This window comes from Anser brachyrhynchus (assembly GCF_964034855.1).
Source record: "Anser brachyrhynchus genome assembly, chromosome: 3".
Lineage (NCBI taxonomy): Eukaryota > Metazoa > Chordata > Aves > Anseriformes > Anatidae > Anser > Anser brachyrhynchus.
The window spans coordinates 54972949-55000512 of NC_137696.1; the positions used below are offsets into that span (position 1 = coordinate 54972949).

The 27564-nt window shown below is 37.1% G+C and overlaps 1 long non-coding RNA gene across 1 annotated transcript in view; it reads right to left on the minus strand.

Moving 5' to 3' along the window:
* Positions 1 to 6796: 6796 nt before the first annotated feature.
* The window catches only part of LOC308192133, a 120777-nt gene continuing 100009 nt past the window's right edge, over positions 6797 to 27564 (minus strand). The window contains exons 7-11 of the long non-coding RNA XR_013948586.1: positions 26587 to 26888; positions 19063 to 19133; positions 11552 to 11932; positions 9323 to 9429; positions 6797 to 7240 (exon numbers count right to left, since the gene is read on the minus strand). This is a non-coding gene — a long non-coding RNA (uncharacterized lncRNA). The remainder of the gene's footprint in view (positions 7241 to 9322; positions 9430 to 11551; positions 11933 to 19062; positions 19134 to 26586; positions 26889 to 27564) is intronic.

Sequence of the window (27564 nt, forward strand, 5' to 3'; positions counted from 1 at the left end):
TTCTTTTCTTTTCTTTTCTTTTCTTTTCTTTTCTTTTCTTTTCTTTTCTTTTCTTTTCTTTTCTTTTCTTTTCTTTTCTTTTCTTTTCTTTTCTTTTCTTTTCTTTTCTTTTCTTTTCTTTTCTTTTCTTTTCTTTTCTTTTCTTTTCTTTTCTTTTCTTTTCTTTTCTTTTCTTTTCTTTTCTTTTCTTTTCTTTTCTTTTCTTTTCTTTTCTTTTCTTTTCCTATAATCACAGCAAAAATGATCATCTTTCTCTGCCCCTGGGTCAGCAGCAAGATAGAGAGATTAGCCGTAGTATTTGGCTGCAAAGTTAGTTTTAGGGATGAGCAATCAGGGCAATTGCTTGAGATAACAGAGCCTAGTAGGGTCCTTGAGATCATTCTGCAGCAGCACAAGTCACTGTGGGGTGGGAAAGAAAAAAACAAGTCTTTCTGCTTTAGTCCAAAAATCTTAATGCCAGCTCTTGCAGTGAAGCTTGGGCATGTGCTTAGCATCTCTTGGCAGCAATTTCCAAATTTATGAACATATAGTTTATAGGTAGCCTCAAAATACTAACATAGACTCTGTCTTCAAGACACACAGCTATAACTGGCTTGGCTGAATTTAACTGTGTTCTACCAAAGTTTTAATGTTTTTCAGAAAGTTTTTCATCCAATACCCATAACCTTCACATTTCCATGAATATCTCAGTGGGATGGCACTTCAGGATTAGGAACCTCCTGTTGTCTGTTTGTTGTTAGTGGTGTCATCTCCAGTTTTACAGAAAAGCAGCTGAAAAGGAGTTTAAAAATATTGTCTTGCTCACAATATTTCCACACGAGATCTATTTTGCACAGCTGTAAGGAACAACAAAAGGTGAATGCCAAAGGAGGAGAGGTATAGTACCTCTGCTGGGCTGTGTAAGCTCTCAACTAGAGATTAGCAGCAAAATAAAGAAAAAAAAAAAAAAGAAAAAATACAAATGCAGGGAATGTGCTTTTCAGTCCTTGATCATCGGCTGTAACAGAAGAGAAATTGTGCAGTTTTCCAGGGCTCAGGTTTGTCTTTTATGGTGTCTGAGCTCAAACATAAGCAGACAGAATATGTAATTGAAAAAGACAGACCTACAATATTTTCTCATCACATCTGGCTATAAAAACAATGTATGTACTCAGATCCACCTTGTAAACCTACTTCATTCTTGAAGTCTGTGATTTTATCACTAAAACTGACCCTCTGTGGGTCATCCTTGCTCCAGAATTCACATTGCCATTTGCAGTATGCCCTTTCATCTCTGATGTAAGATATTGAGGTAAACACAGATATTTATTTATTTATTTGCATTCCATCTAGGTTGTGAACATTAATGAAATCAAGAATGTTGAGATAACTGTATTGCAATCAGAAGATTAGGAAACTATACTTTTTATGATCTGACTAACCTCTGAGAGTAGAACATCAGCCTGTAGAGAAGAGATACTCACTGTCTAATTTATCATTGTCTTTTATTGAAGCTAGGTACTAGGTCATAGCCCAAATAATTGGCAACAACAGTATGTGTAGCACTGCACTCACAAATATGTTTTTGTTGCTTGCTACAAGGAGTGGATATATATATATTTATTATTAATTTTATATAATTATCCCCTTTGCATCTACACCTGTAATATTTATATTCATCACTCTACTGTCATCAGTGCAGTATATTCTGTTCTAAAGGCTTGGAGATTCTAACATTATTTTCTGTTCAATCTTAACATTTAAATAGTTCATTAAAAAAGTCAAATAATTGTGCAATTGCCTATTGCAATTGCTCAACTACACTGCATTGTACCCAGAAGTTCTACATCCGTAGTTCTGTTGATTCTTTGTTTAGGTAAATTCTAGGGTTGAGGCAGTTTTTCACCAGGGAATTCTATTGCTAATGTTAGTCAATTGGCTAGCTGGGAATTGACTACAAGAGTCATCCAGATGCACAAAAAATAGGGTACCAAACAAAAACAGGTCATGGAAAAGCAAAAGCATGGCTTATAATAGTAATGTAAAATCAAGCAAATGAAGATATTTTAAAATATATTTTAAAATATAATTAAAAAAAATATCTTTGGGTTCACTACCTATTATGTTCTAATTAACATCTGCTTTTCTTCCCCCTCTCTACTCCCTGTACAATGACAGGTGAGTTTTGACTAATGATGCATTCTTTGTATCAGTCTCCAGGGGAAACTTTCTGCCATGAAGTGAGCCTCAGCAGCCGTGCATTAAGCAGGCTCTTAGCATGGTCAAATTTTGTCTCTGGCACCGAGGAGCTAATTCTTTGCATTTGCCCAAACAGCCTTAGTCATTTGGCTCAGCAAAGACCCCTTCAAGGCTCTCTTTCTACTCCTGCCTTGTGCAGGCTGCCAGTAGTCACTGCGGGAACTTGATAACAGCACTGGGTTTCTCCAGTATAACCGTATTTAGCTGAGTATGAGGAAATGTCATGTGGTGCCTTTGACAATGCCATACCTGTTACCTTTAAATCTTTAGTGGATCAGCAGACTAATGTAGTGAAGTAAAGCAATTTGAGAGCAATGGGAACCATCTAAGGTACTAAATGGCATCTTGTGGCAGCTGGGAATTTAACTTAATGGGGATGAATTGTTGTTGCTGGAGGTCTTTTTTCTTATTAGACAAATTTCACTGTGTTTCCTTTGTTGGTGTTATTAAACTAGGGAAAAAAAAAAGGTTTAACGGAGCTTCTAGTTCTCACTGATTATTGCAATGTTAGGAAATAGAAGTCTCAAACTTTTGTGCAGTGTAGGTCATTTTGTTAGGGAAACTGCCTTGCTGATGATCATTGTTTCTCATTTGAACTGGGTCACTTTTTGAGCTGTTCACGCTTGTGAGGTCAGCTCATTCTACCCATTTGGGGCATCTCCAGGCAACAGCTGTAACTGCCTATCTGGAAAAACAACACCAGGAAAGTACCAAATACTTAAGTATATATATTGCATGCCTTTTATTAATACATAACATTCAAACCCAAGAGAAGCTAATGCCATGAGAGGAGTTTTTTTTTTTTTTTTTCTTCCTTTTCCTCTAGGAAACCATTTTGTGAAATTACTGTTGTAAAGAGAACTACTGTAGAAACATTACTTCAGTAAAGGTCATCTCTCTAGACCCTGCTGAACTGCCTTATAATATTTCTTTATGCATGTAAATGCCCACCAGGGCTGGAAGGGTGACCTTGCTCAGTTCTGTGGTGACCTTAAAGGTGTCTGAGCTGAAGAGTCCGTTCATACTGTAGTTCCCTAAACTACCTCTCTCCTTGTTTTGGCATGCTTTTTTGTTGCTGTTTTTCAGCGCAGTTTCATTCTTCTTCCTTGCTGGTTTATTTATCTTCAAATGATGACCTATTTCTTCACCTTATGTGCTTTATTCTATGTCATATATTTCTAGCTGCTTCCTTCTCTGTTTTATAGATCTTCATAAAGTGGAATAATTTAACTCTATTATACAATTCTTTCTGAGTTAGATGTTTAACTTTTTCTGTACCAAGTTATTTTTAACCTTTCTGCAAGTCTCTGAAATAATTTTGATATTTTTCCTGTTTAAATCATAGTACAAAATATGCAAATCTTTGCAAAATCTGGAAAACCTTTTAAATTTACTATAGTATTGTTGTTCTGTTGGCATTTCATTTTGTTGCTGTTAGAAACATGAGTGTTGCTGCCACTTCCAAAGGGAATGCTTTAAAGAACATCCATTATTTTTTCTCACAAAAAGAAATCTAATCATATTAAATATTTCAGTAATTTTTCATTTTGCGTTCCAGTATTATTTAATCAGCTCCATTTGAAAGAGTAAATTTTCGCTCTAACCAAGCTGATCATGACAATGCTCATTTATTTCATCAACATTATTCCAAACTAGAAACACCAGTTTGACCTTTACAGTCTTTTTTCCCAGTGCATTAATTGCCATTTTCCTACAAGCTTTATTATCCTCCTCTGCTGCCATGAGAAAACAAAATCCAGGATAAACCTCTGGAAATTAAAGCTTTGCCCTTTTTCATCAACAGGAGTTTTGCTTTGGCCTCAGTAAAATCAACTTTCCATGTTGGTTTATGATACATTAGTAGGGCCTAGTGTTCGGAAGACACTAAGTCTTAATTCTCTATTACCTTATATAGTTGTCTTTACCTATGTAAAGAGTATACAGTGAAACAGAGTCAAGAGTATGAAGCTTCAGGGCTGTCTTCTCTAAATTAAGAGCAAGGGGAAAATCAGACCCACACTGCGCTTATTCCCAACTCTTCTTTATCTTGGCTTTTACAAGTTCCAGTTCTGGTACCTATATAAAAATTTCTGAGTGTGACATTGACCAAAACCCTACTCTGGACTAGTATGACTACAACAAAGTTAAAGGATGGTGGGTTTAACCATTTAATGATTTACTGATGGTGGTTTATGACCACTGGGGTGTTGGAACTAGATGATCTTTAAGGTCCCTTCCAACCCAAATCATTCTGTGATTCTATGAAACTGTGATTTATGGTCTCAGCTTTCTTACTACTGGTGAAGCTCACAAGAATTGCAGAATTGCAATGTGCATATAGCAAAACAGTTAGTTATCCAGCTGAGAAAATGCTTTTGTCTTTATGAGACCTCTGGTGAGTCTTGTATTGCCTTATCCCTAATGAACAGGTTTCATGACATTATAGAAGTATACATCTCATATACTGACATGCACATAATGAATATAGAATCATGTTGCCCACATATCCCTGTCAATAAATAACTTCTAATCTATAGGCATCTCTGTGTATATTACAGGTGTGCCCAGGCAGCCAGACACATATTGAATTACACCATTTTCAAACCTGTAAAGTTGTCTTACAGGGTGTAAAATAGACTCAAACTAACAAGTTATCTGTCTTTACAAGATATCTGCCTAAATGTCTAGTCACTTTTGCATTTCTTCCCTAATACCCTTTAGAGAACTTGTACTGGACACCCATCAAACACAACCTGTGCTAGCATGGACATTCTGCTCAAGAAGAAAAGATCAGCCGAGCTTACAGTGCTTTCCTACTCTGAAACTCCAGTGACCGTTTGAAAGCAGAGACAGAGACAGCATTCTAGTTTAAAGAACAAGTGTTCAGATCCATCACAGACACTTTCCAAAGAAAGAAGATGCCTATTTGTTTCATTCTCAGCCTAGCAGAGTGAGCAGCCACACTGGAGTTTTTCTACAAGTGTGTCTGCTGCACTGACAGGCTGAAACAGTTTTTCCTAACCTGGTTTTGACACAGCATCATTCAGTTAAACAAGATGCATCTCTAATTTTAGACTGAAAAAAAAAAAGGTGTTTTGTGTTTTTTTTATTCTTGTATGTTTGTTTCAATTAGGCAGTCAAGGATGAAGACTGTGAAAACAAGAAGCAAAATATCTCTGATTAAAATGATCTCACAGCAGAAAAAATATCCAGCACAGATTTCACTAAGTAAGAGTCTTCATCCTTTTTGTACACTTTTGACACTGAATGTATTATCATCCTTTTTTACACAATGCAGCTTGCTTTTTGTGAGCTTGTTTCAGAGGAGGTTACCTTCCATGGTGAATTGTGGACAGGGGAAGACTGTAGATGTAGCTTTTCCTGACCTGTTGATACCTTTTCATTAATGCCCAACTGGCAATACAAATGGTCTTAAATCCTGTTGAGGAGAGGTGGGTGGTGAATATCATTACAAGCTGAAAAGCCAGCAATTCTGGGACATTCATCTGCAGACGGAATGGGTTACAGCAAGGGCAAAGGAGGCATTAATAGCCATCTAATAGGTTTCAACTACGATCCTTGGAGCTCAGTTATCTGAAACCTCTGCAACTTATCATCAATCACTATGTGCTGCTTCTGACCTTCCTGACAAAGATTAATAATCCTATATGAGCATACAGGATGCCAAAGACTGTAGGAATAGGCACACATTTCAGATCTCTGTCTGCAGTGCTTTGCATCCAAAGTCATCATTTATAGCTGCAAAGCATTACCAGATTAGCAGAGAGTAAATTGTTTAATTAAGGATCCAACATTTGTTCCATTAGTTACTTCTCTGAAAATAACTGACTGACAATGCTTAGAATAGAGGGACATATAAGATTTCAGGAGGCTTTTAAAATTCTCCCTCAGTCTGCTCATGCAAGTGACCAAGAGGCAAGACCCTGAAAAGGCCACCTTTCCAGGTAACAAAGTATTTCTTCCTTCAGTCAGGAACTTGAAAGAGCTTCCTGTGAAGCTGAAAACTTCTTTTATTTTCACTTACTCACCCTGACAGTTGAAATGAACAATGTCCATCTTCTTGGGTTAGTCTTTTCTCCCTCTCCACCTTGCATTGACATATTTTAGATTATCCACTCTTATCACAGAGGTCCTGATTTGCTCCACTGAACACCTGATTTTCTGGCTTAATCTTTTGACAATAAGTTGTTCAATTTATGATTCATCCTCAGTGCTTTCATTAACATTCTCTCTTAGCAGGTGTTGCCTGCTCCTGTCTGTTTTTTCTCTTCCTCCTCAGATATTTTCTTTTATTGTACTTCACTTCTAGTACTGAGCAGCATGCTGGACCTAGGTGAGATTACTTAGGTGGGACATCTGACCTAGCAAAAGGCTTCTTAAATTTCTCTTCTAAGGAGTTAAAACCTGTACCATATATAAACCTGCTATCCATCTATATAATATAGCTCTACCCAAAATGTATAAACCCGTTCGTAGCCCAATTTGTCCGGCAACTTTCCAGATAACTCATAAGTTTCATGAAACCAGAGAGAAAGAGTTTTGTTATGGATAATCATTGTTTTGTCTTTATTTATTTATTTATTTGTTTGTTTTCCTGGAACCAGAAGGGCATTCAAAGATTAGTGTAAAACTGCTGTTCTTTGGTCTTCTGAAACAAAGATTTGTAACAAAGACTTGGGTTTCCTTCCTTTTCGAACAAAAAATGGATTGGATAGCAACAATTGACACTCTGCCCTGTTTCAGTGGCCACCTCCTTCATGTTGCCTCTTTCTTGAAGTACACGGGACATCAGAAGATAAGGTTCAAGATCCTTTCTGCTTATGCATCATTTACACATCACAAAGAAAGTTTTATGCTGAAACTGCAGAATCAGAATTACTTGAAAGGTGGATACTGTTGCCCTCTCTGTAGCCTCAAGAATGTTCACTTTCAGCCTCTCACATCTTCTTTTAGGAAGATATCAGTCTCCCAAATAAATTATCTGTTGAGGGTAGGAAATGAAAGAGAGCTGAGATTTCTTAGCATTGGTTCAGAAACCAATGTTTTCTGACATGCTTATTTTCTTATGTTTCTCAATCATTCATTTTTTTCACTTTTTGTTTTATTTATTTATTTATTTTAACTATATCTGAGGAGGACAATGATAGAAGCCATGGCACAAATTTTTTATTGCAAGTCTTTACCAGATAGACCAGTGTAGCTGATGTTTTAGATGCAATAAGTAAAGGATAGGTCGAACTCTATGAAATTGGGATAGGTTGCAAATTAAACTTACGGTTCATTTTTCAGGCAATGCAGATTGGGGTACATAGCATAAACATGCAATAACCAAGGATTTTTGTTACTGAATGTTCAAATCTGCCTGTGCTTTGGTTCTCCTCTCTGAAATAAGGAAAACAGTATCTTATCAAAATGTCTAATTCATTGCTGTCAGTAAATGCCTGGAGGTTTGTTCATGGAAAATCACAGAATCATACAATCATAGATTGGAAGGGACCCACAAGGATCATTGGGTCCAACTCCTCAGTCCCCAAAGGACCACCCAAAAAAACACCCCAAGAAAACCCAAAAAACACAAACGAACAAAAAAAAACACCAGACCCTGTGTCTGAGAGCGTTGTCCAAATGCTTCTTGAACTCTGTCTGGCTCAGTGCCATGACCACTTCCCTGGGGAGCTTGTCCCAGTGCCCGACCACCCTCTTGGTGAAAAACCTTTTCCTGATATCCACCCTGAGCTTTCCCTGAGTATCAGAAGTTTTCTGCTGTTTACAACAGCATTCTTATTTTCTACGAAGTCATTCAAAAGGCTCCCACTCTACACCAATTTCTCATGGCCATGCATCAGTAAATTTCATATATTTACATCCTGTACCCTGCTCAATATAAGCTATGAGAGCAGACATGCTGTGGTGGCACAACAGCAGTGTGCTGGTAAGGTATGTTGTATGAGCTGGTCCTGTGTGATTCTTGATACAGTTTATGTTTCTCAAATTCTATATGCCCAAGCTCCCACTCGCACCACATATATATAGAACATACTTATTTCAACACCTATGCTCAGCAGACAGGTTTATTAATAATTACTTAGCTGTCTTTAATTAAACAGAGTGGAGGCATGAATTTGTTTGCTTTGATCTCTGAGCCACCTTTATCCAGTGTGTGTAATTTGTCTGTGAATTTTGTGTTCTGTGAGAATCAAGCGTAAAATGTCTGTTGTCCATTTACTCTTTTTTTAAGCACTGTAAGTCATTGATTCTGCATAAAATACTGTGTTATAATTTGCAAACGAAAGAAGCTTTATTTTTGCTGTTATATTCTACCTCTGCTTATAAGGTTTCCCATACCATGCTGGCTTGTCAGAAAATGAACAAAATAATTGGAGATGAACATTTAAAATTCTACTTTGTCCTGGCATTTAAAAGGAATTTGTTTATAAGCAATAAAAATACAGGGCAATAATTAACAGAAGACAAATTGGGTTTTGACGTTAGAGTTTATCTTATATTTTAACCGAGACCCCTTCTTTTTCAAAGCCTAAGAAATACTAATCAATACATCCCTTCTTGTCAGCTCCATTTTCTGACAAAATGGCTTGTGTGATCTTTTGGTCCGTGACACTCAGACTAATCTATGTGATCATAATTGCCAGTCTGAATGTGTGTCACTAATGCACATGATAAGGTTAGCTTGCACATGTCCTTTCCCATTTCCAAGCAAGCTTTTCCTAAGGACTTGTGCATTATTTTTCTTTATGAATTGCATTTGGTTTATTTCTTGTAAAAATGCGAGGAACTACTTTAACCTGGGAAAGAAAACTAAGAAGCTCAATAGGTAATATGGTAAAAGATGTGCATTTAAAGATTTTGATGGAACAGTCTACTGTTGTTCTGTTGGTTTTTTTGTTGTTTGTGTTTTTTTTTTTTAAGATTATAATGAGATAATTATTGAATTAGAGTGAATGAGAAGATTTCATACATATGAAAAGTTGGGTTTATTTAGTCACTAAGGAGCATCAGGCTGTGGTTTGTAACAGAATATTACAAGCTGTTGGATATTTATTACCAAAAGATCTGTTGATAATCTTCCTTGGGCTTCACAGGGAAAATGGTCACATTTCAAGAAATGGATTCATGTCATATCTGCTGACAGTTTCTACTGATCACTTCTTCCTGAAAAAAAAAAAAAAAAAAAAAGTTCTAAAAGCAGGGGAACAATTAAAAAAGCAGGGGAAGCAAGGGAATATTATTTCAAAAAGTTTTAATGCACCTTTTATTCTTCTAGAAAATAGAGAACAAATGCTTCTGATTAGTTCATATTTGGTGTATTTGTATATTTTTTCTGTGTAAACATAACAGCACAGAGCAAAACAGTATATCTGTCTAGCTTTGCTGAATATCACACATAAATCAACCATGCCTCAAATCAGTCATTTTAATCATCTTGGGTAACACAATGAGCACAGATCTCTGAAGGAGATGTAGAGATACAAACGGTGTAATATAACACCATAGGAAATAAAGATATTAATAAATATCTATATTAATAAATAATGTGTATATATTAAGAAAACAGTATGCTTTATGTTTTAATGAAGTTTTATTATGTTATTTAGTTGATAGATTTGTGTAAAACTATAAAAAATTCCAAAATAGGTACTAGATAGTTACCAGGACATTAAATAAATAAATAAAATCACCTGTAATGAATCAAAGCATAAATACATTGTAAAATTGTATTACAGTGCAGTCTACTATGGATTGCATTTACAACATTTACATCTATTTTCTGGTTTTGTTTTTACTCATGAACGTTTGGCTTTTCTTAGAACTGAGAAATGTAATATTCTAAGGAGTGGGAGAGGAAGACCCCCTTTCTTCTTTTGTGAGAGCTGGTCCAGGTTGTCACTTCATGTCACTTTTCACTTTTAAATAAGAAGAGCAAATCATTATGGCGTTTTTTATAAAGACAATTTATATGAGCAATACTTCAAAATATGTGACAAAATGATGAAAAATATAGATTTTCTATCAGTGTATTACTTTTTGGGGGAAAAGGTGCAATATGTGATAATCATTTATTAGAAGGATGTCTTTATTGCAGAGATTCCCAAAAATTCACCCAAAATTTGGCATTGCAAAAATTTGAACTTTGAATTTGAATTTCCCTAGCCAAAGGGATCACATTAGATGGTTCCACAAAGGAATGGGATTCACAAAGCTGGGAGTTAATTTAATTCTTTGCTGTTTAGTCCTGAATATATCTGAAGGATTAGTTTGTTTAGTTCCTTCTTTTTATATTCTGATACTTGGCAACAGCTTGACCATGATTAGTTTTGCATTTCTTGTATTATTGAAAACATTATTAAAATATTCATTAAAGGAATTCAAAGAACATCAAAAGAAATCTGAATTTTTTCCATCTTAGCATTCAGTTATCTTTATTTCTCTCTTTAGAGAAATCTGCCCAAATATATCTAGGATGTTAACGCTTGCATCTGTGTGAGTTTCATTATTGGATATCAATATACATTACTAAATACTGTGGGAAATCAATTTCCCGTTACACCAAAGTACTTTACTTTTTGTAGTCCTGTGGTTGATTTCACACCAACTCTAGCAGAAGCTTTTTATCTTCAGCGAATGCTAGAAATGATCAATGTCATTTGCAGTTTCTTTTTTTTTTCTTTCTTTTTTTTTTTTTAATAATCCTTAGAAGTGAATTCCATGTGCAGAGAAGCCTTAAAATAAGTTTAAATTTTGGAGAGTTCACAGTGTACAATTTGCAAGGACTAGAATAACTTTATTGATAAATAAAAAAGGCTGTGGGAGATTGAATTTCTATTTTATATCTTGAATAAAGCACTAGAAAACTAAGACTATTTCTTATTAGCATAATTCAGTTCTCTGGAGAGTAGTGGCAATTGCATTTCAATCAAGTAATTTGCAAGACATTGAACTAAACTAAATTTGTACAAAATTGCCATTACTGGATCAGACCCATGAAAACCTACTTTGTGAGGTGTTCATAGGGGAGAAAAATCTAACTACTGCACAAATGGCATGCCAGTTTCTGGGAATGACATAATTTACCCAAGTCCTGAACAATAGCATTTGGTAACTGCTGTTTGCCCGTTCCTGCCCAGGCAGGCAAAGGCAGAGTAACACTCTGGCCACTGCAGATTTACTGCCATCTCCCCATTTTCTTTACATAAGACACCTTACTTTGTCTGTGGTTAAATATTCTAGAAAAGAGAGGCAACAAGCTTCAGCAAATACAGTGTTGGTGACTAACCTAGGAAGAGGAGCTGGAATCTAGATTCTCTCAGTTTCCCAAATAAACTGTGAGGCAGGGGAGAACCTGTAGTCAAAAGACTTTCTGCTTTCATAAATTACAGTCCACACTGGTATAAGCTGTAAAAACTTAAAAGTGATAAGGGTTTTTCGATTTTTAGTCATTGATGCTGTACACTCCAGGCTTTTTGTCAGCGTCTCTAGTGTTTTGGTGATTCATGGGGTCAGATGGCTTTTAATAGGTACTTTCAGCTGTTTCCAGCCTCTGAACTGTGAAGAAGTTTTGAGAAGTCCATAGATGACAGCTGGGAGTAATTCTAGTTGTGTCTGTCTTGCAAAGGAAGAGGAGGCAAAACAGGATCAGTTGTCTGCCCGCAGCCATCTGAAAGGGAATGTGAAGGGAAAAGGGCTTAGGAGTAAAGTCTCTACAACGTCATGGCTTAAGGCACAAGAAGGAAAAAAGGAGCCACATGCTGAAGGAATTGTTCAGGGAAACAGAGCAAAGAGGGATTGAGATAGAAGACAGGAGTGAAGGGAACATGAAAGATAAACTGAATGGTAGGGAAAATAGAAGAGAAAAGAATGAAGCTATTTTTGCAAAAAATAAACAGCCTTAAAGACAGCTGCAGATGAAACCCTTCTTTTTCAAGCTATTGCTGGAGTTATTATTGTTATTGAATGAAAAAACCCTATGACAATTCTAGGTAAACATGTGCAATGTGCTGTGTAAAGTGCTTTGAACCTTTTATGCCTAGAATTCAGATGTCCAGATGGGAGATGTTGGATATAATGCCTTTTTTATAGCTAACATGTCTTGTGAATATGGTGTGATTTCAGTTTCCTGCTGTTAGCTCACAGTACTCCCTCTACAGACTTGGCATGAACACTTTCTGCTATCACATCGTTTTGTGTTGCAACATCAGCACAGGCTTTGAATAATTCTGTGCTTGGCATTCTCAGAAGTTATCTCTTAATACATTCTATCGAGTACCTCTCCATCAAAATCAAACATAATTAGTTACTGACATCCTTAGCTTGGGTATAAAAATAAATTTGCCATTTTAAGCAATTGTTTGAATATATAAGCTCTACACAGAGTGCTCTCTACAAGAAAAACAGGCAATGGAAGATCTCTACACATGTGGTCCAAGCCATGATTTAGGAAAAGTGACTTGTCCTTAGTGAAACTCACCAACAGTGAGTTTTAAACAAAGACCCCCAAAAAATACTGTTAATTCAGCAAGTCTGTTTCTATCATTTAAGACCTGACTGCTGTATGCTTACTCTTTGCACAGTGCATACCAGATGTCCCCAAATAAAAGTCATCCATATTTCTCAGAGAAAGCCTCCTCAATTCCTCTGTGTAACAAATAAAAGCAAAGTAGTTAATTTGTGTGTTGTTGTTCTATTTTGTTTTGTTTTGTTCTTCCCAGGAAAGTTTTCTTATTTTTTTTTCATTTCCAGGTATTTATGACCTTATTTCATTTAGCAATTTTGTATGATTAAATTACAATATATTCTTATATTAAAAGCCAAATTTCTGTGTAGTTTAGTGCTCATATTCAATTACCATGATGTAATTAACAATGATCTGTATTACCTTACTGTGGAGTTGATGTTTTTATTTAGTTAATTTCATGTGAGATTTTCTTACTGAGGAAATGAATGTGCATTATTTATATGAGCAGATAATATCTCTAATAGCATAGAATTCCACACCAGGATGTGCCTGTCAAAGAGAGTCAAAGGTAGATCTTGAACAGAAACCAGTATTTAAATATGCAGCATGTTAATAGCTACATCTGACAACAATTCTCCTTAAATTAGTGTCACTGTCACCTGGGTGAGAGCAATATATTAGCGGAGAGAGTAGTTCTGCTTCATCCAAGCTGCAACCTGTTAATGTTCCAGCAGGATGAGAGGCATCATCAAAGTCCAACGTTACTCTTTTTTGGGAAGGGACCTTCCTTTGGACCTCAGGATTTTACTTCATGCACCTTTGGGTTTGCAATGAACCTATGCTTGTTGAAATGTAAAGAACATATACTGCAGCTCCAGAAACTTGCTGACAGTGTCTCTGCCGAAAATCTAACCTCTGCTGAGAGATGTCCCTGCTTCATAAACGTGTTAGACTTCACAGATGTTTTAAGTACCTGGAAAGGATTCAATCCCACAGTAAGAGTGGAATGAATTGGAACAGGCACAATACATCAGGTCCCTGTCTAGCTAATGCACATGGTGTCAGGCCTTGACATTACAGGCAAAAATGTAGGAACCTTGGATATACTGTATCTGAAGAAAGACAGTCCCACTGTGTGAGCAAGGCTTTCATTTCATAATGAACTAACTTTGTTTGTGTGCCCCAATGCCTGAAATCTGGATGGTTTTGAGGTATGTTAGAATCTATGATTTCATCCAGTGCCCAGAAATATTTAGGAACCTGTAACCTCAATTCATACCTGAAACCGTAATAACATGTGCATACTTGTTCTCCAAGCTGGAAGGAAACAGTAAGAAAATGTTTACGAGATTTCTTGTATTTCTGGGAGTATCTTCACAGAGTTTAATGAGGAATGCTTTATCTGAAGGCTACATCTTCAGATGTTTTGTGAGAGGATCACTGGTGTAAATATATTTTTTTTATTAAAGGGACGTAGGATATATCACTTGAACAGTCACTGAAACAGTCACTGGAACAGGCTGCCCAGAGAAGCTGTGGATGCCCCATCCCTGGAGGTGTTCAAGGCCAGGTTGGGTGGGGCTTTGGGCAACCTGGTCTGGTGGGAGGCGTCCCTGCCCATGGCATGGGGGGGTTGGAACGAGATGGTCTTTAAGGTCCCTTCCAATCTCAACCATTCTAGGATTTTATGACTCTATGATTAGGGAATAAGAAGCTTTTTTTTTTTTTTCAATTTCCTAATCTCAAAACTTACAGGAATTTCATCTTGAACATTTGTAATAATGCCAGCTGTCTGTAAAATCAGAATGAGCAGTTAAATATCTGAACGTGAGATCCACAAAACTGTGGAGCACTTTCCTAACAGAAATGTTAAACTATGAAGCAGGATGGGATAAAATAAACTGTTTAAAAAGCGTGTAGAAGAAAAAAGACTCCAGAAGGGGTGTTCTGTATGACTGACTTGAAGATTGCTTCTCTCATGGGGGGCATGTAATCAGCCAAAAGGAATCAGCTTCTTCATACACTGAGAAAATTTTTAGATGAAGATGGTACCACTGCAGCTCAGCTGCTGAGCCATCCCTATTACCAGAAAAGACTAGTTGGTTGTGGTCTGTTTTGTTTGTTTGTTTGTTTGGGTGTATCTCCTGGCTGGATTTTGTTCTCTTATAAGAATTGATTAGGTTCCAGATCATATTTCACTTTTCTAAAATGTTAAGGGAGAGATACTTTGGCTTATTTGCAGGATTTTTACATATGGTCCACTGAGGAAAATCTTGTGAGGAATGATCTTATAAACAAACCTTCTGTGTCTCTCAGTTATGTGTGCAGTAACAGCAGCCTACCGTCTCACACTGGCAGAACGCTTGCTGTCCTTCAATGGCCTTGCTGTGACTTTCATTTCAAGTGCAGCATCAGCTGTGAGACCATACTTTGGGTATTACTTGTTTATGAAAAATTGTTAGCAGCTTGTCCATGCCATAAGACCGTGAGATCTTTCACAGACATTTTCAAGGTGACTTTTTCCTATTAATATACTTGCTTTCTCAGGCCTATGGAATGTTGCCTATCCTATTTCTGAAAGTAGTACGTAGCTTGCTGAATCAGGGCATGGGAAGAGGAGCTTTGCCTCCCTACAATATTGATAGCAAATTACAGAACACCAGGCTCTGATGTAGTCAACCAGCCATGGCAAGCCTTTCTTGGCATTTGCCACTGTTTTTATTTTAAAGCTATGGATAGTTTTAAAGCAGGCTTTTTACATGTGTATATCTATGGCCCTGTATTCCTTGTTCATGTGAAGAAAAGTTGGTTATACGTATAACTAATGCATCAATGATCAAGTGACAGATGTATAGCAGGTATTAAATGCACAGAGGAAACTGAAAATTACTGCCTGCAACTCTAGCAAACAGCTAGAGTTGCAGGCAGTAATGCAGTCAGAAAAAGTAGGTTCAAAAACATAAGAATCAGCCAAAGCCACATATGCACCTTATTCTGAAGACAGAAAAAAATATATATGTATATATTTGTTTCCCCTTTCAGATTCCTCTTACCAGACAGACCAAAAAAAAGTCACACCAAAACAGTGTGAGAAGACCAATTCTTGTGGTATTTCTAATCAGGATGGCAAAAACAGCATCAGAAGTCTAAAAATAAAGCTTTTATTAATGACATTGCTAGCCCTAATGTCAAAAATTTGGGGGTAAATTTCAAATAAGCATTTGTGGGTTACAATTTTATTTGAATTATTAAGTCTAACAAAGTTCATGACCTGCTTTATAATGGTTGTCATATTCTTGTGGTTCTGTATGGTCTTTTCAGACATGAAGCATAATGGGTCAGTGCATCTTGTAGCTGCAAAGCTGTCAGGTCCCAAGCTGAAATGAATATTATGTTACTTTTCATATGTTATAGATTTCATCTTCGCTTTTTATTTTCCTAATCTTTGTCTTTGCAAATTATTATTGGGAAAAAAGAGAGAGGGAGAGAAGAATGCAGACACTTAACTGCATAAACTACACATAAAAAGTTGCAGGCTTGTGAGAAAAAAAAAAAAAGGTAATCTGACATGTATGCTTTTGCACATCTAATTTTGCCCCGAACATGCTCATGCTTGTAGCAGATCAACAATAGTTTGCAAAGTGATGTGTGAATTTTGGAAACTGCTGACTTGACTAGTGTTTTCTCTCCGATCCACTTGAGTCCCTCTTTTTAATTGTCTGGACACAGTCTACGAATGACTTCAAAGCTTTTCTTTCAACTCTCACAACTCACATTTTCATTTGCTCCCAAACATTTATGCAGCACCACAGGTACAGCTTGGCTTTGAGACTCTCTGTTTTCCTTCCTCTGTTTCCTACAGCTAAATCCTGTGATAGCTCCTTGGTGCAGTGAGGGGCTCTGAGTTTCAGGTAACCTGAACAGGGGGTGGGCAGTGCTGAGAGACTGCTCAGAAACACTCACATTTATTTGCCAGGGTGGACTGTGGCAGAGCCTAGGAGTGGGTCCTTGTGCTGGTGCTCAGTCTCATGCCGGAGTCCATGGCACTAGTCCATCTGCACCTTCACAGTTTTCTGAAGTTAGTTCCCTAGGAGCTTTCTCTTGAGTTTTAGAAAAACAAGTAGGACCCTGTTGAATAATGTGTTACTGTTTAGAGTCAAGTGAAAGATCTATTATTTATAGGCTTTTTTTTTTTTATAAGAACTTCAGAGATGTGCCCAATATAATTATTTGAAAATACAGTCAAGAAAAGCGGATTAAAACCAGCCATCATCCGTCAAATATGACTAATTATGTAGATGACACTATGCAGATGAAGAATCTGTCAGAAACACTGAGCAGCCCCATTTGAGCTGGATGTCTAACACAAAAAGCTTCCGAAAATGTGTGTATATATATAAATATTTATATATGCATATATACATAAAAAAAATAGTAATGAAGCCTTCAGCCATTAACATTTAACCACAAGTCAGTAAGTGGAGCTTGTCTGCTGCTTCTCATCTCCATAGCCTTGATTGCTTTTTGCTGTTCTGTGATCCTTTATCACCCTGACACCTTGTGAAACAATCCTTTATGCCGATCCTAACTTGATATAAGATGCTACTAGTTCCGAGTAGTGGCATTTTTTCGTTCATGGAAATGAGTACATGAGGACAAGAGCAAGGGTAAAGTTGTCCTAAGGACAGGGAGCATACTAGAATAAAGACCACTCTCTACCACTCCAACATTGTTTCTGCCTGTTTTTGCTAGAAGCAGCTATCATGGATACAGCTAGATGGCATTTAGAAAGAGAATTTAAAATAAATCTTTTATTTCCCTTGGAATTACTGAAGAAGCATTAAATTACATTTCAAAGGAGTTTAACATGGTTAGGTTGTTTTATTTTTCTGAATATGCAGACTGTTTCTGCTTGGAATGCAGCATCTTTTTCAAACTAACATGTTGTTCAATTTCCTGGCTGTGATACTGCAGAAATACGCTGCCTCTTTTTGTAAAACTCTGCAGCCATTTATCACCACAATACTAGCTGGGGTGTGTGTGTGTGTGTGTGTGTGTTACTTATTTCATAGTGGCAAGAAACTTCTTCTTTTATTATAGCATTCATTTCTAAGGTGATTATTTTCCATCTGAATGATCTTGAAGCTCACCCTTTTCGGTAAGGCCAGTATGGAACCCTAGGTCTCACTTAAACTTCTTTTGAGGAAATAAATGGTACATCGACTTGGCACTGGCTTTTGGCAGATGGGTAAATTTTCCCTTCTGCTTCAACTCTTGATTTATAAAATGCATTTTTCAAATGTTGTAGAGCACTCAGGCCTAATAATGGGCACCTTATATATTTTTTTAAACCCAGATAGATCACTGAGGATTTACTAAACCATTCACCAATGAGTGGCATTTCCTTCACAAGGTAGCAGCAAACAGGCACATCTCAGCAGCTGGGTCTGGCTGCAGCTGTCACTATCCAACAGCACATATGCGGTGCCAGCGCTTTTGGCAGAAAGAGCCCTGCACAACCCTTCCTTCCTCTTCCTGTCATTGTTACCAAGGGTAAGGAGGACAGCTTCACTTCCCCAGCTAATCCAAGGTGAAGCATTGCCAGGGAGAGGTTCAGGTTAACTTCTTTTCTCATGCTGGTTTCATGTTCACAGGATCATAGAGTCACAGAATCACAAAACTGTTTATGTTGTAAGGGACATTAAAGACCATCCCGTTCTAATCCCCATGCCATGGGCAGGGACACCTCCCACCTGACCAGGGACACCTCCCACTAGACACCTCCCACAAGACCCCTCCAGCCTGGCCTTGAACAGTTCTAGGAATAGGAACTGTTCCAATGCCTCACCACCCTCATCATGAAGAACTTCTTCTGAATAGCCAATCTAAATCTACCCTTTTTTAGCTTAAAACCATTACTTCTTGTCCTGTCACAACACTCCCAGATAGGGTCCCTCCCCAGCTTTCCTGTAGTTCCCCTTCAGGTACTAGAAGGCTGCTATAAGGTCTCCTCAGTGACTTATCTTTTCTAGGCTAAATAACCCCAACTTTCTCATGCTTTCTTCATAGGAGAGGTACTCCAAGCCTTCTCATCATCCTCCTCTGGAGCTGCTCTAACAGGTCTATTGCACATTGAAATTACTTCTTTCTGTGTTGTTCTAGATTGGCCTCTTTCAACTGCTAGTTGATAGTCATGGGTCCCTCTGATTTTCCTTATTGAATTTATGGAGTTCCAGAGTAACTCTCTGGCTTCCTAAGGTTGCTCTAGATTTAACAAACAAATAACTGCTGTATCAGGTTTTATGTCAGAGTAAGAAATCTCATCCACTTACCAAGTACAGCTTCCAAGTACCTCGTTAGAAGCCAGCTCCCTCTAGCTGTGAAGATGGTGTCATCTTGAATACTGAGAGGGAAGAAAGGGAATGCAAATAAAAAGGCTTGAAAAAGAAACATTCACCTTGTTTTAATCCTCTCAGCACTCAGTCTGTAACACAGTGCATGGGGACTTCTGTTGACAAATCCTGTTAGCAAACAACAGGATTTACATATATAGTTCCCAAGGCACCACGTTTAAAATTGTTCTCCTTATGATTTTGCTCCAGCAAAATCTGTTCACAGTTTATAAAAATTACTCATGGAAATAAATCTTTTGGGAATATTAGTAGTGCTTTCCCACATTACAATTTTTTTTTTGGAGAGCTGTCTCAGAAGAGATTTCTCCAACTTTCAAATTCTAAATCCAGTTTTCTTCTGTACTTATGAGAGCTGTTCAAAAATAAATTTTACTAAAAAGTAATGTAAGGAAGGTAATGGGAACATTTTGGGATGGAATGCTTATCTTTAGTGAGTAAAGTGAAAGAAATTAATTTCTAACAACTCAAGGCTAAATTTAATTTTTCATTGCCGTTAAGTCAATCTTCATTTAGGTGTTCTGCTTTCTTTAAGAACAAACACTCTGTTAAATATTTAAAATAATTTCAATGTGCAAACAATTCTTCTTTCTTTGAAATTTTTAGTAGAAACATAAGATGCTCTGCAGTAATTCTCTAAGTCAGTGCTTTCCTGTCAACCTAAAATAAGCAAAGAACTTTGTTTTTATGATTAAGCCATTTTCTCATTTTATTTATTTTTCTTTTCTATACATATCACTCTTTAAGCCATTCCAGTTCAACTGGAGAGAGTACTGATGCTGAAAAATCGCATTTAAAAAAATGCTGCTTCTTAGTTCATGAGTTTGCACTGAAGAGAGACAGCAGGATCTCTGAAACTATAAATAGCACAGGAATAGCAGAGTTATTCCCCAGTATAATACTAATGTGGTGCACTGAAGTCAACGTTCACTAATGGTTACTAATTGCCAATGAACACTTAAGTGGTGAATTACGTAAAGGGGTGTTGTATTAACAGACAGGAGATCTTAGTCTCAGCTCAGCTACTGATCTACTCTGTTGTCTTTACTTCTGGCTTATAAGTAGTCATGTTAACATACCACTTCTGGCATCACAGGTAGCAATAAAAAAAAAAATAATAATTAATGGATGTCATCCAGAACTTTCTGCCCCTGGAGCAACTCCCAGAGGACTGTGTGGCTGCTCTGATACAGACTATCAAGGCCTGAAACTGCCCATGGCCATCTTCCTCCTTCTTGCAAGGACATGTTGTAATCCTGGCTACACCATCAGACACAGAAAACTGAGTAGCTAGTTATGGTGAAGACTTGATGTAGCTTTTGATGAATGGGGACAGGTAGCGTATTGTACACATATGGGTTTTACAGCTGCATTGGGATGGCTCTGAGCCATTCACATGGACTGAGTTTTGCTATGGGGCACCCACTTTTATACTTGAATAGTTGCAGGGTAAGGGACACTTTAAACAAATTAATGCTATAGACATTACATTGTATTTTAGCTAAAATAAACCCAAGGCAATTTTCAGAAAACAAGCTGGAGCAGTAAACTGTAGAGCATCTCACAAATGTAAATGTAATGCCCAAGGCTTAACATTTACTTATTCTCTCTACTTTTTTTTTTTTTTTAATTTTATTTTGCTTCTCCAAGCAACAGTTCATGTGAAGCTTCACAGCATATCATAATTTTTTCTTCCAACTAATAATTAACTTACATCTGGGTAATATATCTTGCAGAATGACAGCATGAAACTGTCAAGAGAACATAGTAATGGCATGGTGCTTGAGGTTGTGGAGAAAGTTTATGAGTTTGCTTACCCCTTCAAATTAAATATATTAAAGCTTGCTTGGGGGGGAACAAGCATGAATGTTTAAACAACTAAATGCATTGCTGAACCAATTTGGGGATCTATTATCGAAACCAGGACATACGTCAGATATTCTACCATTGATCACAGACTTTGAGCTCACAGCTACCTGAGCCCGATTGATCAAAAACCTTTAAAACAACATCAAAACTGATGCAGATTTTTATTTATTTATTTTTATTTTTGTTATCAAAACTCCATAAATATTTAACAGGTTTTGTTGTCTGGGTTTACAAAGGCTTTCATGGGGTAAGGAAGTGTCTCTGATAAAGAAAGGCAGCATTGAAGGTGGCAGTATTTGATGATCAGACAGACTATTTGATTCACATTGGAGCTGCTGTTCTTGAATGATAAAAAGAGTTATTGCAAGATGTAGAACACTTTCGCTGTTCATTGTTTCCATGGAACAGAAAGAGCCAATTCATTCATGAGAAACAGTTTGTCACAGAAAGTGTAAATAATAAGGCTGAAAAGCAGGAGTTTGGAGTTATCATTTCCCTTTGAAGCACAGGAGAAGCATTAATCACCTCTTTGCCATGCTCTTATGTCCTCATATATATCTGATCCCTTATCTAGCTTTTTTAGATCCTTTTCTTTGAAAAATCAGAAGCAGGGAGAAATTCTCATATGCCAAAAAATACCTTAGAAAGCTTCCTCGTATCTGCAGCTCTCTTCATTATTCTTCAGTTCCCAGACAATTCATTTCCAGTGTTGATTTTAGCTTCCTTTCAGAAATGTTTTCTGAAGTGATGCACTGAAACTGAGGCCAGACTCTGGAAGTTCTTATTTACAGTGAGAAGACTGGACACAAACCCCTTGACTCCTAACACCAGGTCTTTCCCTTTTAGTTGCTTGACTATGCCAAACTATGCTACAGTGTGTCTGAAAACCTTTGTCTAGGGGAGGACATAGGCTACACTTTGAAAAACAAACAAACAAACAAAGCAAAACAAAAACTGAAGGTCAGTGACTCCCGTTTCAAACTCCAAGCTCCGTTATGATTTAGGTAAAATCTTGAAACTTCATTGTTAAAATACCCAATTCTCTCTGTACCTCTTATTTGCTAGTCATGCTGAAAAGACCTGGCCTTTGGGAAACCAAGTTCCTTGTAAACTGCTTAATCTAAGGCCTTCAAACACCAGATTATGCTGAAAAATTCAGGCCATGAATTCTCCTTTGAAAAAGCTGTTGTGAAGAATGAAATCTTGTTTGGTGAAAATATTTTACACTTTTGCTCTGTACCATCTGTTTTGTATTTAAGCTAACTAACTAATTATTCCCAATAATAGGTTTCACAAATGGCAAATTCTTTAAAAATAATTTAAGCCATTCAAAAAAAAAAATATATATACGTTTGTCAAAGCAAAAGTCACTTCTTTGGAAATGTCTGAGAGGCATGAGAAAGTCTATGAGGGGAAGTAGCATGGACTTTCTACTCTTGTGATGTTTCTATCACTTTGTCTGGCCAATTCTACCTTCTGATTTGACCTCCAATAAGAAAACCTTGCCTACTCCAGTGTCAGTAAAGAGTCATCCAGGAGCCAGGGAAGGCTGAGGTGAAACCCACCAAGAAGGGATAAGCTGGGAATGTGTGTTAAATTGGCATCAAGGTGCATACCTAGGAGAATGGTTTTGAGAGTTAGGAACAGGAGGTGTGAAGATGAGAACAACATTATTGTATAGAAAGGAGGAAGATTAAACTTCAGATCTTTTTATTTGATTACTAATTCCTCTTATAAACCCCAAATTTAATCTCCACTAGAAATTGAAGGATTTTTTTTTATTATTTTTTTTTGTCTTATTCACAGATTCCTAGGGTTATTCAGGTTGCAAAGGATCACAGGAAGTCTCTACTCCAAACTCCTGCCAAAAGTAGGATCAGCAAGGAGCTCAGACAGAATCAGGGTTTGATCCAGTTGAGTCTTGAAAACCTATGACTGGGGATTAGTATGGAGACTAGAATTTGTGGTTGAAACAACAGCAGCCCCCAGATTTGCACCTTCCTGGTCCGAACAAATATTTAATAGAGTTCTTCTTCAACCCTTGTATATGTCTGCATTGCCCTTTTGCTTCTTTTTCCACTGCGTCCTGCCAGCCAGAAGTCAGATACTTATCTGAGTGTTCTTTCCGTCTTCTGAAGAAATTTTACATCCAATCTGCTGAAATGAGAGACAGACTTGAATTGATGGCAAACGGAACATTTGAAATGTTTAATGACAAAAATGACACAAAGATATGCCTGGGGTGGAAGTAACATGGGAAAAGATAAAACAGACAAATAATGTGATGCTATCATATGCATTGAATCAGAAAAATTCATATATTCTAGATGCTGGAAACAACTTGAGACACCTCAGAAATGTGAAAAAAAATCCTCCTTATTTCAGTGGTGATTTTTATGTTTTACTAATTATCTGATTAGACATGAGAAGAAGCAAAGAATCCCACTCCATTTTTTATGACCTACATTGCCCTATATGTTAGCTAGTGTGCTGTAAGAATACATCAGCCTGAGAATCATGGTTATGAGATTCCACCTGCATTATGGATCTGCAGTCATTCTATCCTGCCATGCCCAGTGGCATCACCAAGTCAAAAAATCTAAGAGCGGGAGATAATCCTTCAGAAAAAAACTTGTGTTCAGCAACCCAACTAATTTATACTCATAGGACTCTTGTATGACAGCATGCATGCTGGAGAAATTTAAATCTCGTCTGGCCCCTCAAAGAAGCCTGTGTATGTAAATTAAATAGACTCCCAGACTACCATGATCTTCCCTAAAGGCAATCTGCAAGATGTAGGTTGTACCTAAGAAAAAGGTTCCCAAGGAGAAAGTTGAGACATCTCCTTGACAGATTGATAGCTGAGAGATGTTGAGAAATCTCTCAGAGCTCATTCAGAGTAACATTAGTTAAAGGTCAGTTATTTATATTTTTCTTCCTAAGCAACTGAAAATTCTTTGTGAATAGTTTGTGTCTGGATTGCATTAATAAATTATTTATTTTAAACTTTATATATGCGTGTATTAATTGTAATTTTAAGACATATGGAAAATCCTACAGCTTTCTGCTGCCATTAAGTAGGGATAATGGAGTATTCTCACAGTGTCTATTACTGTAATACACTACCACTAAACAGCATGGACCAGTTGGTAACTGGAAATGCAGACTATATGTGCAATATTTTCCAGTGAGTTGCATCACTCATGGTCCTTGGCAAGCAGCAGGACACTGGAGATATTGTCTGAGTTCAAGAATCCACTGGCAAAATTGTAACACCTTGTTTTGTCCTCCTTTGCAACAATCATGTTTTTAGGCTGCAGAAAAGGTAAGACTTAAAAATATGCAAAAAAGATGCCATCAGAATAAATAGTAGGACATCAGCCGTTGCCCGTAACAAAATATCTGAGAAGCCAATATGTCCTTTATTTCACTGCCAACTCCAGAACCACAAATAAGGATGCACAGTATTTGCACAGATCTTTAAATATAGTGCAGGCTTGGCTCAGCATACTGCAGTTTGTGTGGCTGTTACTAGCATTGTTACAATTCACCTTCTTAATTCTAAACTCAAGAGATTATTTTCAGTTTCAAGAAATGGTAATTAATAATAAACCATGCACTGCTCCCCAGGGTAAATCAGGTGTGTTTTTTTGGTTTTGTTTTTGTTTTTTTTCCCCAAGCTTTGGGGGGAAAAAAATCTCAAATTAAAAGCTAAAGCTTTTATATTGAAATTCAGAGTTATTTAAAATTGCAGCTAATACAGAAGGAAATATGCAGGCAGCTTCTACAGGATTCTGTTAGAGATATATGGACAGACAAGTCTCACTGCCTGGCATGTAGTGTGTATCCAACCTGAGGTGTGCCTGTCCTTGAATAAAATGCAACGAGGAAGGTAAGGTTAACACTTCTGACAGCAGTAGAGACATACTCTGCTTGTGCTCTTCAGCCACAGAATAACTGGTCTTTCTCAAGGCCTGAAGCCTCTCCTACGAGACTTGCAAAGGAGGAGAGCAAAGAATACTAACCCTCCAGGAGTGTTTTGTTTGTTAGCTACAGATCTTCCTCCCCTCGCTCCTCCCTGATGTATGCAAAATGGCACCAGTGCTACATTGCCACCCACTGACTCTTGCAATGCTTGCTGCCAGGTGCCTCATCAGTTCAAACACCCATCACTACTCTGGGAACCTGAGAGAGGCCTGGGAGGCCTTGACAAAGTGCTCAAGCCTTGTGAGGTCAAAGTGGAGCTCCAAAGCTTGCAAAGACAGTAGTCAGACTGCTCTTTCCCCCCCAGAAATGGAATTCTGTTAATGTCAAAAAAAGCTCAGACTTTATTTCATTTTTTTCCTCAAATCTTTTCATTGTGAAAATAGATTAGAAAAACAGCAGGGAGATTTTTGCCAAAAGCTCTAGGATTTTGCTTGCCTGTGCCTGCACAGCTGTCCAGCTGAGATTTTTGGAGCCTGTTAAATTAACAGCTGACATTGTATAAAGAGAGGAAATCTAGACCAGGTCTTTGATTTTGGAGCTCAAGTGAGAGAAATAAATGTGGGTCCTTTCCCTGGTCACTTGGTAATATTTGCTGTTGTAGATATGACAGTTTCATATTTAGTCAGGGCAACCATCTGCACAGGAGAGCCTCACTAATAGCCCTACATGATCAAAAGGCAGCCCTACATGATCAAAAGGCAGCAAGAGGCTCTTACTCTAGTACTTATACTAATCACCTTGTTCAAATAAATAAATAAAAAATCTCCTCTCAGTCTTGGAAAAAACGTGCTCACAGAGCATGTTGGGAACTTATAAAGTGTTATGTGTAAACATTTAAGATAGAGATGAGGCTGGGATGAGTTTGACAAATAATGGGACATAAACAAAGCTGAAGAAACAGAGCCAGATAATGCTGAAAGAAAGAGGATGGAAAGAAAAGAGAGGAAGGCAAGAGCTGGAATGAACAAAAGGGTAAGCTAGCAGCAGATGACATAAAAAGAGAGAGGTATTATTAAAGCAGAATAGTTTACCTAGTTAAATGTAAATGAAGAAAGGAACTGGAAAAATAAGATAACAGACAGGAAGAAAGTAATCCAGAAATGGAAAAATGGAAGTAGGAAAAGAAAGAAAATGTATGATTTAGTTAACTGAAACACACATCATACTTATTTATTTTAAATACCTCTGCTGTTGATGATAGGGAGGGAGGAAAGGGAGCTATTTTGCACAAGGATAGGATAGCAATATGGTAGGTGTCTCTTGTCTATCATGAAACAAGTTCAGATGTGCCGTTGAATGAACTCAGAGCTTTTCCTACCAATACTTCTTAAATTCTTGAGGTAATACTTAACCATATCGTTCTCTTTCTTACATTATCTGTCCATCTCTTTCTTAATGTAGATATCCAGTAAGATTTGAAGTTGTCAGCCAAGTCAGTGCTATGTTGCAGAAGACAATATATTTTTAAAGGCATTCTTCCGAAGTGTCAGTCACATTCAAACCATGAAATATGATTTTTACGCTTTCCTTCTTCTACTCTTGCTAACTATGCAAATAAAACTGGGAAGCATAAAAATTGTTTGGAATTACCTTTAATATTTCATCAGTTTTTGGCAAGCATTTTCAGTGCTTGGTTCTCTTGCTTCAGCAAAACTCCTGTCCTTAATAGTGCCATCTTCTTACCCTTAAGTGTTTCAAAGAACTTAAAATGTCTTGCAGCACTCTTTAACTACTGTAAGAGATAACTGTAGATGGTAGCTGCTCCAGCTTCATCTGGTGTAAGTTCTTCATACCATCATCTACTGGCTTCAGTGATTCTTTATGGAAATGCAAGGACCTCTGTGCCAGTGCCAGGCTCAGGAAGAGTCAGCAGGAAACCCATGATTGCTGCTCTGTGAAAGCAAGCAGCATCAGTCATGTACCAATTACTAATCACGTTTTTTTCAAAATTTGTAATGTTCTTCCCCTTGTTTTGTTTTATTGTGCTACATGTCTAATACTGTACCATTTTCTATAACACTGTACAACAAAATACTTTTTTTTTTCTCCAATGAATTTTAGATCCACCACAGCAGATCTGATTTTCAGTTCAGCCATGCAATATTTCTAGTAGAATATTTATCCTTAGTAAAATAAGTCATTCTGCTATTTGCTTTATTTTGCTATTCTTTTTTTTTTTTCTTTTTTTTTTTTTTCATATTTATGCTGAATCCAAACCCAAAGGAAAAGCTTACCTTTCACTCCCAATTACTACCTTGAAAAGACAGTAGAAAGGATAAAATTCTGGTACCAAAGGAACTCAGGGGATTAACTGAAAAAATACCATTAAAATTGGAAATGAAAAAGAAAAGTAGTGTTGGTGTTTTTTTTTTTTTCATTTCCAATTTTAATATGAATATGGTGAGAAGAAATTACAGTGAAAAACAGTGGAAATCTAGCCCTGCATCGGCACTTAAAAAATCTTTAAACTATAAAAATCTCAGTTGACCATACAGCATACATGCCTATTCTAACATCAATACTTTCGAAGTAAATGTACACAAAAATAAAATTAGTATTCTATCTTAT